Source organism: Boleophthalmus pectinirostris, unplaced genomic scaffold, assembly GCF_026225935.1.
Source record: "Boleophthalmus pectinirostris isolate CB_2022bp ecotype Guang Dong unplaced genomic scaffold, ASM2622593v1 HiC_scaffold_7, whole genome shotgun sequence".
NCBI lineage: Eukaryota > Metazoa > Chordata > Actinopteri > Gobiiformes > Gobiidae > Boleophthalmus > Boleophthalmus pectinirostris.
The window spans coordinates 6,470,267-6,487,831 of NW_026571473.1; positions in this window are offsets into that span (position 1 = coordinate 6,470,267).

Below are 17,565 nucleotides of genomic sequence, written 5' to 3' on the forward strand. Positions count from 1 at the left end.
TAGCAGTAATGGTAGTAGCAGCAGTAGTAGTAGTAGAATTAGTAATGGTCGTAGCAGTAGTATTAGTAGTAGCAGTAGTAGTAGCAGCAGTAGTAGCAGTAGCAGTAGTAGCAGTAGCAGTAGTAGCAGTAGTAGTAGTGGTAGTGGTAGTAGTACTAGCAGTAGCAGTAGCAGTAGTAGTAGTTGCAAGTCGTTACTTGGACTCGAGTCAGACTTGAGTCAGTATTTTCAGGACTTGAGACTTGACTTGATAAAATGAACTAAGACTTGGGACTTGACTCGGACTTGAGCCCTGTGACTTGCGAAGACTTGATATTTCAGCTAAAAATACCTTTCAGTTGATACATGCGGTGCTGAATTTTACAGGAACAAACTGGAACATGTTTCTCTGACTTCTCTCTTTGTTACTTTGGGTGTAACTGAAGTACTGTGATGCAGTATCCTCAAATGTACTACAGTAATATACAGTACAATACAGTAATACTAAGGGAACTACATAGAACATGATCCTTTCATTTCAGTGCAGATTACACGACAAAATAACTGTTATTAAGCACTTCTAAATCTGAATTATTTCTATTCTGAACATAATGATTCACACGAAGATCTTGGCAAGACATTTAAGAAGGAAAGAGAAGACATTTCTACAACTCTTATATAAATACTCATATATAAATATACCTTGACTTTTTAAGTACAATTTATCTTAACATTCATATAAATTGCAAAAATCTAAGCTCTGTTTGGTATAGGGATGGGCATGATTAGTCGATTAACCAATAATTGATCATTAAGAATTTCATCGATTATGTTAATTTTAATCGACAAACCGAATGTAGGTTGCTGTGTGTAGCATGAAAAACAGGGGTCTGTACATGTGTCTCTGCATCAGAAGGAGCGAGACACAAACAGTTGGTCAGTCTGCAATGCACAAGAGCTGTAGTTTTATCTTCGCTTAGTTTATGCAAATTAGCCATGTGGTTTTAAGTTTCGTTTCTGTGAGACTTGTGCAAAGCTGCATTAAACACATGATAATGTCAAACGGGCTGATGTGGTGCTAGAGTGGTTACGGTTTATATGTCGTAAAGTTGAATTTATTTATGCAGATTAGTAGTGCAGATAGTAATATATAATGATTAATTGATAATCGGTTGTCAATTCTTCCGACGATCGATTAAGAAAATTTCATCAAATGCCCATCCCTAGTTTGGCACTTTGGTTTAACTTGAAGCTCAAAGCAGACGACTTGGACCTGACTTGGACTTATGGGTCAGTGACTCGAGACTCGACTTAGACTTGCCTGTATTTGACTTGGGACTTGACTCGGACTTGAGGTCAAAGACTCGAGACTTGCAAAACAACGACTTGGTCCCACGTCTGACAATGAGTATATTAAAACAAAACAAAAAACTGTGCATTAAAGTGAGGGCCCCAAACTCAAGTTCACCTAGGGCCCCCAAATTGCTGACTCCGCCACTGCCAACAGGGGGCATAAGAAAGACCCAAAGCAGGACTCCTTCTTCTTAAATTAACCCGGGCCTTAGCGCTCTTCTAATATTTTTATAATTCACTAAAATCCAGGTTTCAACAAAGGAAAAAAGACACAAACTATGCATAAAAACCAGCTCTAAACATGTAAATGCAGTAACAATATGATTAAAATGGGCTTCTTGTGAAACTATCTTACGTAACAGAATGTATTTATGTTTTTCAGACTGTTGTCAAATGCAGTATTCTCCTCTGCACCTGCCCACATCTGTACCAGGTTCTGTTTAATGTGATATTATCCACTGCTCCCACTCTCTCTCTCCACATTACACAACTGGAAAGAGGCTCCATGCTAATTTACTTTTACAAGCTCCCGAAATGGTCCCACAACATAAACAGATCTCAGGTTCATATTTATATTCTGCTCTGGATATGTGTGTGTTATAATTTGTCTAATTAAAAAAACATGTCATTATAGCGTTCCGTTATGTTTGGCAGATCAACAGTTACAACCGGCTCCCTGTGAGTGACATCAATGAGATTAGAGTTAGATCCCCCGTGGAAAGTTTTGGCAGGTTGTGAAGACGTTGCTGCTGAATCTATAGTTTTATGACATGCCCAGTGTCGGGAACTACACCGGAAGTCGTCATCCACGTGTTTCCAGCGTTAATAGAGCTTATTCTCTGGTCTTAGGCTACGTCCAGACTGCAGGGCTTAACGCTCAATTCCGATTTTTTTGTGAAATCTGATGTTTTTGCGAGGTCGTTCACATTTCCAATTAAATGCGACTTGTATGTGATCCCCTGTGTGAACGTAAACGGCCGAAAGTGTCCCACATGTGCACTGGAGACACGATGATGTCAACCGCAGCGAGCGTGCTCTGTGTTTACAGAAGTTGTCCAAACATGGACTCGAGAATTGAGCACCTGGAGATTTTAAAGTTCCTCTCGTACCGGAGCCCGAACATGAACAACTTACTTGTTTTAAGGAGGAGATTGAGAAGGAGAAGGACGAGGTTTTTGGTCGTGGTGTTTTGTGGGGCAGCGGCAGCGACGTCTGTTGAAAGGAACGTGTGGATGTGGAGACGGAGCCAAGAGTGGTGAGTGGTGATGTGCTTCACTTCAGTGACACGGAGTTCATTAACAATTTTCACCTGCTTCAGCGCAGAAAAGTGACGTTTGTGGCTTGTTGATAACGTGTATGTCGAATGAATGCACGTTGGCCGTTCAGACTGAAGTCGCATGTCAAAAGATCAGATATGTATCGGTTTCAGGAGCACATATCCAAGTGTCCTGGGTCACATTTGAAAAAATCGGATCTGTGTCGTTCAGACTGTCATTAAAAGATCAGATACAGGTCACATAGGGGCCAAAAAATCGGATTTGGGTCACTTCAGGCTGCAGTCTGAACGCAGTCTTTTCATAAACCGCGCCTCTCCCATGAAACTCTGCCTACTTTAGGAAGTACTTACCAATCATGAAACTCCTCTTAATCTAGTCTGTTTCTTTTAAAATGAATTATGATGTGTTTTTCAATAGTTCAGCAGCAACAGTGACGTGAAACCTGGGACAGACTGAGTGAGAGTCCTGCACCGGGTCAGGTACCTGCAAACAGTTACTGAAATGGGCGGTTTTAACGTTCTGGAATTTGTGTATGTGGTAGTGATCACACGCGGGTGGGTCAGGTGAATCAAATGAACGACGAATGGGAGAAAAATACTTGACGCGCTTCCAGGACGTCCGCTGCCCTGGAAACAAGAGCCATTTCCAATCTTTTTTTTTGGGAATGATGGACCAGGCTGAGAGAGACTTTTAGTGTATTTATTACATAAAACCATCAGCGGAGGAGATCGGCTCAACGGCTGCACTCATGGTTTAGACCAGGTTTAGTCCTGGTTTAGATCTAGTTTTAATCTGGTTTAGACCCGGTTAAGTCCTGGTGTAGACCTCATTTAGTCTTGGTTCAGTCCTCGTCCAGTCCTGGTGTAGTCCTGGCGATCGGCTCTGCAGTTGCAGCATGTATATATTTATAATCTGCTAATGACACGGCGTAGGTTCAGTCCTGGTTTAGTCCTGGCGATCGGCTCTGCAGTTGCAGCATGTATATATTTATAATCTGCTAATGACACGGTCCTGGTTTAGTCCTGGTTTAGTCCTGGACTATTGGGCTCTCAGACTAATGGTCTGACCCTGATTCATCACGGGCATGGACAGGTAACGGGTGGAACGTTAACAAGACTGGGCGGGTGTGGATTTAACTTTAATATAGTCACGGGTTAACGGGCGGGTGTGGTGCTGTACATCACGGGTGCAGGCGGGTTCGTGGTAGGTGGGTGCACGTCTCCAACTATGGACCCGTGCAGGACTCTGGACCGAGCACAGCCAATCAGAGAGTCACTTTGTACATCGCACTAAAGTTTTCCTATAGTAAAAAATAAAGACATGAGATGCAATTGCTTTGCCCGGAATGTTCCACAGTATAGTATTACATTTAGCTGTCTTGTAGTTACTCAGTGTATTTTGTTGCTGAGACAAAATCACTTTTTTATGTATTGCATATAAACATACAAATGATTTGAAACATACATACAACTTCACCACTCCAGCTCCACATATGAGAGAGTGTGTTTAAACTTTTCTGCTGGGGATACACTACTTGTTTGTTTCCGTGGAGACGTTATGACTTTACCTGTAATGTTACACAGTGAAGCATTAAATTTATCGAAACTGCTTTGATTCAATTACAGATTTTCTCTCTGGCCTGTATCTTGGCCTCGTGATGTCGTCTGCTTGTCTCCATGGAGATATATTAATGCCATACTGTTTAACATTCCAGGCAATTGAATAACTTCTTCACGAACACAAGCAGGTGCCAAACCCTCCTCCAGAAAACCATCGTCCTCGTCTACTTAAAGATGCACTATGGAACTTTTCTCCATGAAGATACCGTATAAATATATATACAGTACATATAATAACATCTCCATGGAGACAAGCAGGTGGTGAACTGTTTAGCAGAAAAGTTCCATAGTGCATCTTTAAGTAGATGATGATGTTGCTTTTGTGGAGGAGGGTTTGCCACCTGCTTGGAATGTTAAACAGTATGGCATTAATATATCTCCATGGAGACAAGCAGGCGACATCACCAGGCCCAGGTACAGGTCAGAGAGGAAATCTGTAACTGAATTAAAGCAATATAGATAAATTTAATGCTTCACTGTGTAACATTACAGCTAAAGTCATAACCTCTCCATGGAAACAAGCAAGTGGTGTATCCCCAGCAGAAAAGTTTAAACACACTCTCTCATATGTGGAGCTGGAGTGTGCCGCTAGGTCCGAGCAGAGCCGCCGGCGCCTGCTTTAATGACTTAAACTCTGGGGAGGCGTTCACTGACTCATCCCGCTTCTGTAAAACACACTACTTCCACTGAACGCTCTGTTTACTGTGAATCCTGGAGCTACACGGCCCGTCACGCTCCCAAAATATCCAAACACTCAGTCTGACCATTTCAAAACCAGGTACAACTGTAAAGCTAAACTATTATATTTTAGTATTTTTGAATCACAAGGTTTGGTTTTTATTTCAGTTTTTATTTTCTTTGTCAGCAAACCCCTTTAAAAGCCCCACCGTGTTACTTTTTAGCCCAAAAACAAACTAACATAATAGCTATTTTCTATTTTACTGCACTGAAAATTTAGAAAAACATGCATCTTTACTTTGAGCGGGCTTGCATCTCCACAAACCCGCCTCTTGTTTTGTCTGTAGGAGCGTCTAACCTGCTTGTCTCCATGGAAATATTGTTACTTTGGCTATAATATTTCACAGTATGGCATAAAACGTATCTGTCTTCAAGGAGAACGTTCCAAAGTTTGGTTTTAACTTTCTGTTTCTGATGCGCCACCTTCTGAAAGTTACAGAGTGGTGCTTTAAAGTAAGTCATTGTCTAGTCTGGTCTTTTCGTTTGCTTATTTCCCTGTGATTTAGGGCCACGTGCTGCCATCTGGTGGAGAATAATAAAACAAACAAAACAAATGCACTTTCAACAGTCTAAAATAAATAAAGAGGTCAAACAAAAACGGTGTCACAAAATCAAAAAAAGTGAAAAACTATGGTAGCCCTGTAGGTATGGCTGTAAAAAGCATCAAAAGTCAGATAATCGATACTAAAACTAGAATGGAAAGTAGATAATTTGAAGTGTTAAAGGTTGTATGGAGGATTTTTTTTTGGTTTTTTTTTGTTTCAAATTGTCAATGATAGCATTATAGAGATGCAGTAGCCTTGTAATTATGATGACCAAAAAAAAGAGAATAAAAATTCATCAACTCTGGACGTGGTGGGGCTAAACATTTGCCAATAGATAACGACACTGCCTCGTTATCTGTTAGCTGACAGGCTGTCAATCAATCTCCCTACGTTTCTAGCGTAACTGACTTGCCTGCGCGCCGCCGGTACGTGGTTTACGTACGTCTGTCACGCAGTCCACAGACGCAAGACGCACAGACGCTGTTTACTCCACCAACGCAACAGTTCTTAGCGGCTTTTTTTGACCTATATCTTCCTCGCAGTTCGCACAAAGTTTGTTGCAATGGCGACAAGAATCCAGGAGCAGTTAGCCGCAAAAGAAAGTCCGTTTTTGAGGTCGCTGAAAGAAGAAGACAAGGGGAAAAGCAGCGAAGCCAAACTAAGGTGATTCTTGAAGATTCATTCTAGCGATGGCGCGACTGAAGCAGACGCAGGGTCTAAAGACTGACGCATTGGTCGCCAAATTACTCCTGGACAGGAAACTTCTGCTTATTATGAAAACGTACTTTATTTCCAAGAGCAAGACAAACGTTTTTCAGGACACGAAAGCGATATCCTATGTCTGAAAACGTAATTTTCAAGGCAAAGAAAGAGTCCGCTTGCTGCTGCGTGTTGTAGCTAGTTCATTCGCACTGAATCTCCGCGCAACCTTCTCTGCACCCCTTTCCTGCTCCTGTCCCCGCTGCCCGATCCGCTCTTCCCCCTGCTCCTCACTTCTCCGGGCACGGAATCTCCGCGCACCGCTCCCCTCTCTTCTCTCCTCTCCTCTCTCCCTGCTCCGCTCTTCTCCCTGCTCCTCACTTCTCGTCCGCGAACGAAATGTCCACGCACCCGCTCCCCCCGCTCCTCACTTCTCCGCCTTGCCTAACCAACACTGTAGTTAGTTGTTTACAAACCTGTTTCTGGCGTAACGAGGAGGCGGGAGGAGGCGTTTCTACGTAGGGAGCTGTAGGGGAGGGGGGGGGTGGTTTCACGCATGCGCAACATTTGAAAAAGGACAAACAGTCGCTGGATTTCTCGTTCCTTGGAAAATCCTCTATACAACCTTTAATACTAAAAAAAGTCACATTCAGAGGACAGAAATTAAGCTTCCCTGAATGACTTTAGAATGACAGATGAAGAAAAGAGGTTGAGCGCTTCACTGGGTCGTAAAAAAAAGTATCAAAAGTATCAGTACAGGTGCTCTACGAGGGTTAAACTTGAAATATTAACAAAATGTAGTCCTTATTAAAAAATGTAAAAGTGGGCAAAGTACAAACCCGAGGCACTCCCACTGAATATATTATCCCTTTTTTTTTGTCAAGCGATTGATATGTAATTGTATTTATGACATCTGTGAGTCCAGTTTCACACTTATGCCCTGACGAAGACCATTTTGTTGTTGGTCAAAACCTGTTGGCGTCCCTCCATGTAATGACTTTTAATATATTCAGAGTGTCTTGAAGTTTGCACCTTGTTCACTTTTACATTTTTAGTATGGGCAACATTTTGTTAAAATGTCTTTAGAACGATCTTGAGCTGTTTCAGAACAAACAGAAGAGCACATGGACTAGTATACACCCATGGACTTGGTTTAGACCTGGACCACTATGGAACACCTGATTCATCAGCCTGTTTCACGTCGTAGAAACCGTCTGACCTCGCAGCATTAGGATTCGTTCACTCGATGATAGGCGGGTACTTTTTTATTTAACCAATCGCTCTGCTATTTGGTTGTGATGTATGTAATGCACTGCTAACGGGGCTAACGTGTATATTAAGCATTTCCCAAATCCTGTAGGAAGAAGGGCAATAACATCTTTCCCCTTGATAAAATTCAACAAACATTCTATTTGTTCCGGCTTTAAATCCTCGATCTCGGGAATCGTTGCCAACACTGAATATACGGCTCTTCGCTGATTGGCTGGTGCCCGAACTTGCATTTCCAGGGTTTTTGCAAACCATCCAGTGTATTGTGATTCCTGACCTAGTCACTGGAGAGAAATGAAATTGAGCAGAGGCACTAGGTTGCACCAGCCTGGCTAGACAAAGACCATCTTGCTGGTTGAAACATGTTGATGACCCTCCATGTCGTAAAGGACTATTCAGTTGACCTTGGCTTTGTACCTTGCCGACTTTTACATTTTGTTAGTCTGATTCATTAGACGATTTCACGTCGTTTCACGTTGTAGAAACCATCTTAACTCGCAGTGTTAGAATTTATTCACTCGATGGAGGGCGGGTACTTTTAACCAGTCGCTGCAATTTGGTTGTGACATATAATGCACCGCTAATGGGGCTAACTGGTATATTAAGCTTTTCCCTAATCCGAAATAGGAAGAAGGACAATAACGTCTTACCCCTTGATCACCAAACATTCTCTTTGTTCTGGCTTTTGCTGATTGGCTGGAGCCCGGACTTGCACTTGTTTTTGCAAACTGTCTAGTGTATTCTGATTCCTGACCTAGTTGCTGGAGAGAAATGAAATTGAGCGGAGGCACTAGGTGGTGCCAGACTGGCTAACATTTTTTTAATATATATCTTTAGAATGATCTTGTGCTCTATCAGAACAAATATAAAAGCGCATAGACTAGTATACACCCATGGACCTGGTTTAGACCTGGTTTAGATCTGGACCACTATGGAACCTACTTGGACCACTGAGAATATAAAAGAAAGGACTATGATTTAATGTTGAAAATCACATTCTATTTAAAAAAAGAGGATCAAGTCTATTCCTTAGTACTGAAATCGAGTTTGAAATGTTCGTATCGTTACAAAACACCTTATAGGGACATTCTGTGGTCCATGAATGAACTGAGTGGAAGTAGGTCAGATGCTTTATAAACAAAAGAAACCTACTGATCTCTTCTTGGTTCAAAATAACATAATCCTTAATAATGATCATTTCTCATACACAGCTCCTGGCCGTCCGACTGTACTTGTAAAGACTGTGTGGGCTGACTCTACCACCGTCGCCATGGAAACGAGCTGCAGCCATTCAGGGTTCCACTACAGCGTCAAATCGGATGTACCATTTCTACTCTTTTACTGAACACTTTTATAAGTTACTATAAAAGCAGAGATGTGTAAGTGTGTTTTAAAGCTCTTATGTCATGCAAAATGGACTCTTGTGAGATTTAAGCCATGTTAAAATGTTGTTACCTCATTAAAAACAGACTTGGAGTTAGAGCTGCTAGATTATGGAAAAAAATCATTATCACGATTATTTTGGTCAATACTGAAATCATGATTATTGATTCAGCAATTCTCTCTCAAAAACAAACAAAAAACCCCACTTTGTTATTGATAATTTATGCAAAACTTTCAAACTGAAAATAAATATAGGCTACAAATATGAATCTGAGAGCAGTTTTACAATGTATAAAACATTAAAATGAATAAAATAAACTTTGAACATGAAATAAAGCATAAAAAACTATAAATGTATCCAAAATAAACTATATATCCAGCTGTTCTACAATCTCTATATTTAAAAAATGAAATAAATATACTTATTTATATTTTTTTTAATTCCCAAATAAACTTTGTTAAGCTTTAAATTGTTTCAACTCGATTATATGAGTTTGGGGATCGTTTGACACACAAATTGAAATAGCAAAATCAAATTCACATTGGAGTTGTGTTTTGTTTCATTCACACACCCTACATTATTAATCGGTCTACAGTTCCAAAACTCAAAATATCCACCTTGTGATGTCATGAAGTGGTAGTTTTCAAGTTAACAGCTCCTTATACCTTTTGTTTAGTAGAAATGGGCAATTCCATCCATCCATTTTCTTCATTCTTTTTTGGGGCTGGGTAGCAAGGGCATCAGTCTAAGCAGGGACTCCCGGACTTCCTTCACCCTGGACACTTCCTCCAGCTCCTCCAGGGGACCCAAAGCATTCCCAGGCCAGCCCAGAGACATAGTCCCTAGGACATAGTGTGTCCTGGGTCTTCCCCGGAGCCTCCTCCCAGTGGAACATGCCCGTAACACCTCCCGAGGGAGACGCCCAAAAGGCAGATGCTCGAGCCACCTCAGCTGCTCCTCTTGACGTAGAGGAGCAGCGGCTCTACTCTGAGCTCCTCCTGTGTGACTGAGCTCCTCACCCTTATTTTTAAGGGAGCACCCAGCCACCCTGCAGAGGAAACTCATTTTGGCCACTTGTATCCCTGATCTTGTCCTTTTGGTCATTACCCAGAGCTCATGACCATAGGTGAGGGGAGGAACATAGATTGTCAGTAAATCGAGAGCTTTGTCTTTCGACTCAGCCTCCTCTTCATCACAACGGTCTGATACAGCGACCGTATCACTGCAGATGCTGCACCGATCCACCTGTCAATCTCACGCTCCATCCTCCCCTCACTCGTGAACAAGACCTTGAGATACTTGAACTCCTCCAATTCCAGGGCAGATATCATCCAAATGATTCTAGTGAAGGTGTACACAGAGTTTAAAAACACTGTGGAGCACTTCCTGTATTATCACATGACATCACAAGGTGGAACAGGAGTGTTTTCTGAGTTTTTCTGAGAGAAAAGCTAAGTCTAAATATACAAAATTTGAGTGTTAAACATGTGAGAATGAAACAAAACACAACTCCAGGTCTGTTTGTGATGGTAAAACAACATTATGACATAGATCAGAAAATAGTCATGCCTCTTTCTCCGCGCTGCTCTGTGATGGTTAGATGAGCCCGTTAAATGAAGTGATAAACCCTGGGGCCCTTTACCTGCGTCACTTTAAATTAACATTCAGTTTATCGAGTCAGTGAAGGCACCACGAGGTCACGCAGGAACGCAGTACAGCTGGCGCTCATTTTACAGGTGCGTCGTGTCATTTTTCTAGTGGAGGGTCCGTCAAACGCTTTTTTCCATGGAAATGTTATTGCTTTTTCTAGAATGTTTCACAGTAACCCTTTCTACCATCATGGAGACCAAACCTGACCAAGTTACAAGTCAGATCTGTGGAGAGAAAATGACGCTTTAGAGACAGAATTCATGTTTTTCTAGATATTTTTGAGCTATAAAACCAGCTGTAATTGAATAAACGTAAGGCAGAGCTGTTTAAAGTCATACCGTGGAACATTCCAGGCAGAGTGTTACATAGTGCACCTTTAAAGGATAAGAGGAAAGTAATTATTGATTGTTAAATTTGTTTTATATTGCAGTAATCAACGAGTTAACACTGTTTCACTATGATTGGTTAAATCCACCTGTCAATCACTCACAAGCAGAGGCTGGCCAATAGGAAAAGTGGGTGGGGGAGTGTCTGTTCCCAACTGGATTAATCAGATTTAATAAATGATAAATGATATTACTAAAACTACTTTTTATGCAGTATAATCGCAGTAAACCAGTTTTGAAATACTGTATTATTCAAAAACAGGACAGAATCAACCAATAATTAGCCACAGAAGTGATGTATTCTACTTTCTACAAAAATCTCACCACTATTGCAAGGAAATTATACACACGATAAATATTGAGCACATAAATATACTCTTCCCGCTTTCATGCATTGATTGAGAAGTTGATATAGTAATTATCGTGACAGGCCTAATTGAAGCCCAATAAAAAAGAAAGAAAATGAGGATGATGGAATGATAAAATCTATAAATCACTGTTATAAATCAAACAGTGGTTGACAGTTAGTAGCCATCTTATAACCACTAGACTACATCAGTGTTGGAAAAACAAACGCTCAGGGAATTCTTACTAAAAATGTATGTACAGACAAAACACAAACTTACACTAACTCACGCACATCTATCTGAGCTCCCATCTCCTTCTGCGTCATCTCTGAAAGCCAAAACGTGTGCAGTTTTTGAAGAGGGATTGAAGAATTGCAGAGTAAATAACTTGTATAGCTTTCTATTAGTTAATTTATGATTTTTATTTGTTGCAGCTTAGGCCTTTTAATAACTATTATTATCGTTTATCGCAATACTTTTCTGTAGCCATATATCAGACATGTCAAACTCAGGCCCGGGAGCCAAATTTGGCCCACGATATAATTATATTTGGCCCGCGAGATCATATCAAATATGTATTCGAACTGGCCCGCCGGCAACAGATACACTATAGAGACATTATTTATTTAAAATGTTGTTATTATTTTATGCTTTATGTTTTTTATGTTTGTTCTGTGTTGTGGCTTTTTAATGTGTTGTGGCTTTTTATGTGTTGTGGCTTTTTAATGTGTTGTGGCATTTGCGTTTGTGTTGTGGCGTTTGTATTTGTTGTGGCATTTGCATTAAAATAGAGTCCCGCGGTCATTTCTGTCGTGGCTTTTTTTGGTGTGTTGTGGCTTTTTTTTGGTTTGTTGTGGCTTTTTGTTGTGTTGTCGCATTTGTATTTGTTGAGACGTTTGCGTTTGTTGTGACCCCTCTCGGCTTCCATACCGATCTCATTTTGCATCATCTCTGAAAGCCAAAATGTGTAAAGTTTTTGAAGAGGGATTGAAGAATTGTGGAATAAATAACTTGTGTAGCTAATTATTAGTTAATTCTGTTATTTACTTGTTGCAGCTCAGGCCTTTTAATAATAAAATATCATCGTTTATCACAATACTTCTCTGTAGCCATATATTGTGCCTCAAAATGTGTCATTGTAACAGGTCTGTTTGTATGGACACATGCTTTAGAAATGAAAGAATAGTTTGAGGAAGGTTTTAATCTAAATCAGAAATACTAGACCTCATGATGATATTATGGTGGCTTTATTATATAGTATTTAAAATTCTACTCTATGTCTAAAAAATACGTATTTCATGTCAAAACCAGTATTAGTGAGTGTGCAGCATTTTTCTTAGTGTTGAAATTGAGTTTGAAATCTCAGGATTGTGACAAACGCAGAGACTTCCTGCAGCACTTACTTACGTCTTTAATAGTCTACGGCAGTAATTCAAGAAAAGGAACACCTTGTTAAATCGTAGCTATTGTCAAACGCTACAATTGTCTGGTAACTCGAGTCTGAAACTGTCTGTGTGTTCTGAGTTGGCTGTTTTCAGGCCCAGTCGAGCGCGGTGCATGTGAGGAGACAGGGCTGAGGTGGACCAGCTGCTGAGATAATGGACCCAATTTAGACCAAAAATGAGCTGAGAATTTTCATGCTCCAAGTTTCTCCAAACACAACGTGCCTCGCGTCTGTGGAGAGAGGCTGTCAGGGCTCAGAGCCATCAGCCCGGCTTTCCCTGCGTCTGAAACTCGATCTTATCTAGCTGTACTCCTATATGTTTAGTCGATTAATCGGTCGATGGAGTCTTAGTCGACCAAAATTTTTATTAGTTGAGTAATTATTTCATTTAGGTTATAAGGATTTATCTGGGACGACAGCAGAATGGAGAAGTTAGTGAGTGAGCTGAAGATTTTATGGTATTTTTTGATATTTATAAATGTATACAGTGGTCAGTCTTTTATCGCAGGGGTTACGTTCTACAATTTGTATCTGTTTTAAGCCTGTAAAACCCCTCACCACACATTTTATACACTTTTCTCAGACAGGACACTTACAATCCTTTTTGCATCCTTCTTAAAACTTACAGCTGCTGTCGTCCTTTTGTGATTTTCCTCCTTATGTAACGAACCGAAGATTCATTTATTCAGTAATGGCACAATATAGCCGCGAAACTTCTACCTTCCTACAGCATGTACAGAAGTCCAACTTTTTGCGCAGTGGTTAGCGTCTTTCTCTGCCTTTTGCCTTTGTCGGTGCAGAACGTTTCATCGACATTGTGGGTTTTGTTGTGAAGAAAACTTGCAAACATACAGCACTTCAGAATCACACTGCTAGAAATCCAACATTTATGCACAAAGGAGACTGACAATGAGCTAAATCTCTCAGCCAATCAGGACGCAGGGGGACGAGCACAGTGCGTGTTCATACGCTGTAAAAAAAAAAAAAAAAAAGCATACAAAATTGCACAAAAAAAAATTGCGAAACAGCAAGATGAACCGCGTTATACTGAGGGACGACTGTATTTATATATATTTTTAAGTCAGCTAAAAAGATTGTGGACACAAGCAGTCAAAATGATTGGCTGGGTGTTAGGAGGAGCTCAGTCACACGGGAGAAGCTCGGAGTAGAGCCGCTGCTGCTCCACGTGGAGAGGAGCAGCTGAGGTTAGGGCATCTGCTCTAGATGCCTCCTGAACTGGGAATGCCTTGGAATCCCACCGGAGGAGCTGGAGGAAGTGCCTGGGGTGAGGGAAGTGTGGGAGTCCCTGCTTAAACTGCTGCCCCTGAGACCTGACCCGAGATAAGCGTAAGGAAATGGATGGATGAACAAGACAGCTGTTCCATGGGTTTTAGAACGATGAAAAAAGAAAACAACAGCTATTAACAATTTAAAATAAAAACATTATATCTTTAAAATGGTTAAAAAAAAAGACCTCACAATGTCATCTATAATATCTATTAGCCTCACTTTTATCAGTCTATCCAACTGTGACAGAACCAGAAGTGTGACAGAAGGAGGTTTCCACCATCAGGTACTGAGAATGGGGTTAATAGTGACTCTGTGGGTATCTTGAAAGTACAGATGTTATAATTAAACACATTACACCCACTTATTCATGTAGTTTGTACTTGTATTCATCCTATATCACATCAAACCCCAAGGGAGACAATAGGCGTAAAGTGATAAACTGTCGACAACGGAGCAGTTTTAATGCAACCCATGTTCCAATGAACTCATTCCACGAGGAACTATTTCAGTTGAAAGGCAATTCAGCTTCTTCTTGTATGCAATATTTTAAGGGACTTTCTCATTCAAATGATATCATATTTTGTTTTATTTTGTTAATCGCTAAGGCAGGGGTCTCCAACCTTTTTCTCCAGTGAACTACTTTTACAAAATGAAAACGCCAGAGAGCTGCTAGTTTTGGCAGTAACAAGAAACTGAGTAAATATAAGCCGCAGTGAGCCTTAGATGAGGTACAATTACATGTCTATAAAATATAAACCATTATCCATTTATTACTGCACAAAGTTAGGAATCAAAACTATACATTTATAATGGAAATGGGCATTTAATCAATCAAATTGTACTTATTCAGTCATGATCTTAATTTATCATAATTCTGAAACCCATGGTGAAAATTTCAAACTTGATTTCGACACTAAGGAATAGACTCGATACTGATACCAAATGATAATAAAAACGTTCTCTCTTTAAACAATAGAATGTGATTTTCCACGTTAAATCACACTTTCTTTTGTATTCTCTTGTGGTCTTAATAATAATAACAATAATAATAATAATGCATCAGTTTTATATAGAGTTTTTCTAGACACTCAGAGACACTTTCCAGAGCATTATTCATTCACTCCACACTCGGTGGTGGTAAACTACTCACCACTAGCAGAGAGACGCGAGCGAGGCTGCCAATCTGCGCCATGGGCCCCTCTGACCACCACCAACACGCAAGAACACTCACGCACACCACTTTCATACTAGGGTAGTGTTGGTGAAGTGCCTTGCCCAAGGACACAACAACGTTTTTTTGTTTTTTTTTTGTGACTGGCGCACCCCTGTCTTATATGTGTGTAATCCTCAGTGGTCCAGGTACGATCCACTGTGGTCCATGGGTGTATACTAGTCTATGTGCTCTTATACTTGTCCTGATACAGCTCAAGATCATTCTAAGTCAGGGGTCTCCAACCTGTAGCTCAGGACCAGTAGCTATCCACCCCCTTACACGTAGCTCAATTTCTGAATTACATGAGTCGTGCTGAATACGTCAGATTTGATTAATGAAATGCCTATTACCACTGTGCATGTACTAGGGATGTAACAATATCCAAATCTCACGGTACAATATTAATTAATTAATCATTGCATTTATATAGCGCCTTTCAAGACACCCAAAGCCGTTACAGTTCATTATTCATTCACTCCACAGTCAATGATGGTAAAGTACTAATGTAGCCACAGCTGTCCTGGGGCAGACTGACTGAAGTGAGGCTGCCAATCTGTGCCATTGGCCCCTCCGATCACCACCAACACGCAAGAACACTCCACTTTCTTACCAGGCAATGTGGGTGAAATGCCTTGCCTAAGGACACAAAGACAGTTTTTGTGACTGTTGCTCCCCTGTGGCACCTGATTTTCCCAGTGTCTCCCATCCAAGTACTAACCAGACCCGGCCCTGCTGAGCTTCTGAGATCTGACGGGATCAAGCTTTGACAAGCCGGTATGGCCACTATATAACCTGATATATATACTGCATTATCACAAAATGCAGCTTACGGTACGATAGTTATTGCAATATTTTGAAGGGGCTAATATAATTGTAGATAGGACACTTTTTTACTTATATCTTGACAAGATTTTGGTATGATGTTGATGATGGTGTGGTGTTATTTCTGCCATAATCCCAAGAATTCAAGTAAAAAAAACATATATCTTCATGTTGTCTGCATGAATGAATGAAATGAATCATGGGATATGTAGTTCCTGGTGTTTATAAGCTGTTTCTACCATAAAACAAGGCATTTAAGCAAAGAAACTTGTGATTTGATATATTGTGACATTGTGATTATTGTGAGACTTTTGACAATACAATATCACAGTATTTTGGTTATTGTTTCATCCTTAGCAACTTTGTGCACGACAAAAAATTTATGGATAATGGTTTATGTTTTGTTCCTCATCTAAGGCTCACCATGGCTCTTACATTTACTTTTTTCTCGTGACGACTAAAATGAGTAGCTAATTTTTGTTTTGTAAAGGTAGCTTGGTAACTGGAAGAAAAATGTTGGAGACCCCTGTTCGAAAGCCATTCAGGAAAGGTTCATTTCTGTCCTGAATGTGACTTTTTTAGTATCAATACCTGCTCAAAAGCGATTCTAGTTTCGATACCATTTTCAGTATCAATTTGTATCTGGTTTTCTATACTTCCTTTTCTTGCCTGTATTTAATTGTGTTGTATTCTCTTGTTATGACCCACTTCTCCAACCATTCCCATCAAGAAAACTAGTTGCATCAAACCATAGCTCGCTCCCTCTCTTTCTCACCCTCCTCCCACTTGTTAACTCTTCAGTGCCCACTTTCTAACGCAACAAATTCCTCCACATAAGATTACTTTGCCATAACACGAAAAGCAACCAGCAGTAATTACCGCTAATGCGCGTTTTTGAGTCGTTTTGGAGCAATTTTACGCACTGTCTTACGCAGAAAACTGGAGAGGTGGCTATAGATGGAGCGTTATGTAATTTAACCTCCTCCTCCAATGCAGATACGGGGCTCGCGAACGCCAAGCTCTGTAGCAAGTATAGACATTTATTAAGGCTATTCCCCGGCGTTCAAGTCGTTTTAAATCATTGCAGATTCACAGGCGAGCGTGAAATAGGAACACAAACCAACGTAGCATTTGACAACCCGTTTTCCGGAGGTTTCATGCGAGAAGAAACGCGTGTTTAAGCTCAGAATTGAATAAAAGTACTGTAACATCGTCACTTACCCAAATTGCCCCGTTGTTTGTTGAGGAATCCAATCTTTATGTAGCTATCCGGTTCCTTGCAGAGATCAGATGCTTCATGATCGAGTCCGGGCAGTGCAGGAGGGGTGTAAATATTTTAATTTATTTATTTTTTTTAAGAGTTGAATGTCGTTGTAAAGACCATGGTTATCCCAGATTTAAGTGTGTCGGGGAGGTCCGGATGATTTCTCGGTCCGTTCGCGCAGCTCTCTCCTCCTGGAGCTAAAACGAGGGGGAAGCATCAGCGCCGCCGCAGGAGTCTCAACGTCAATCATCGGAGGTTACCCCGGCAACCACAGAGCCCGCCTCCG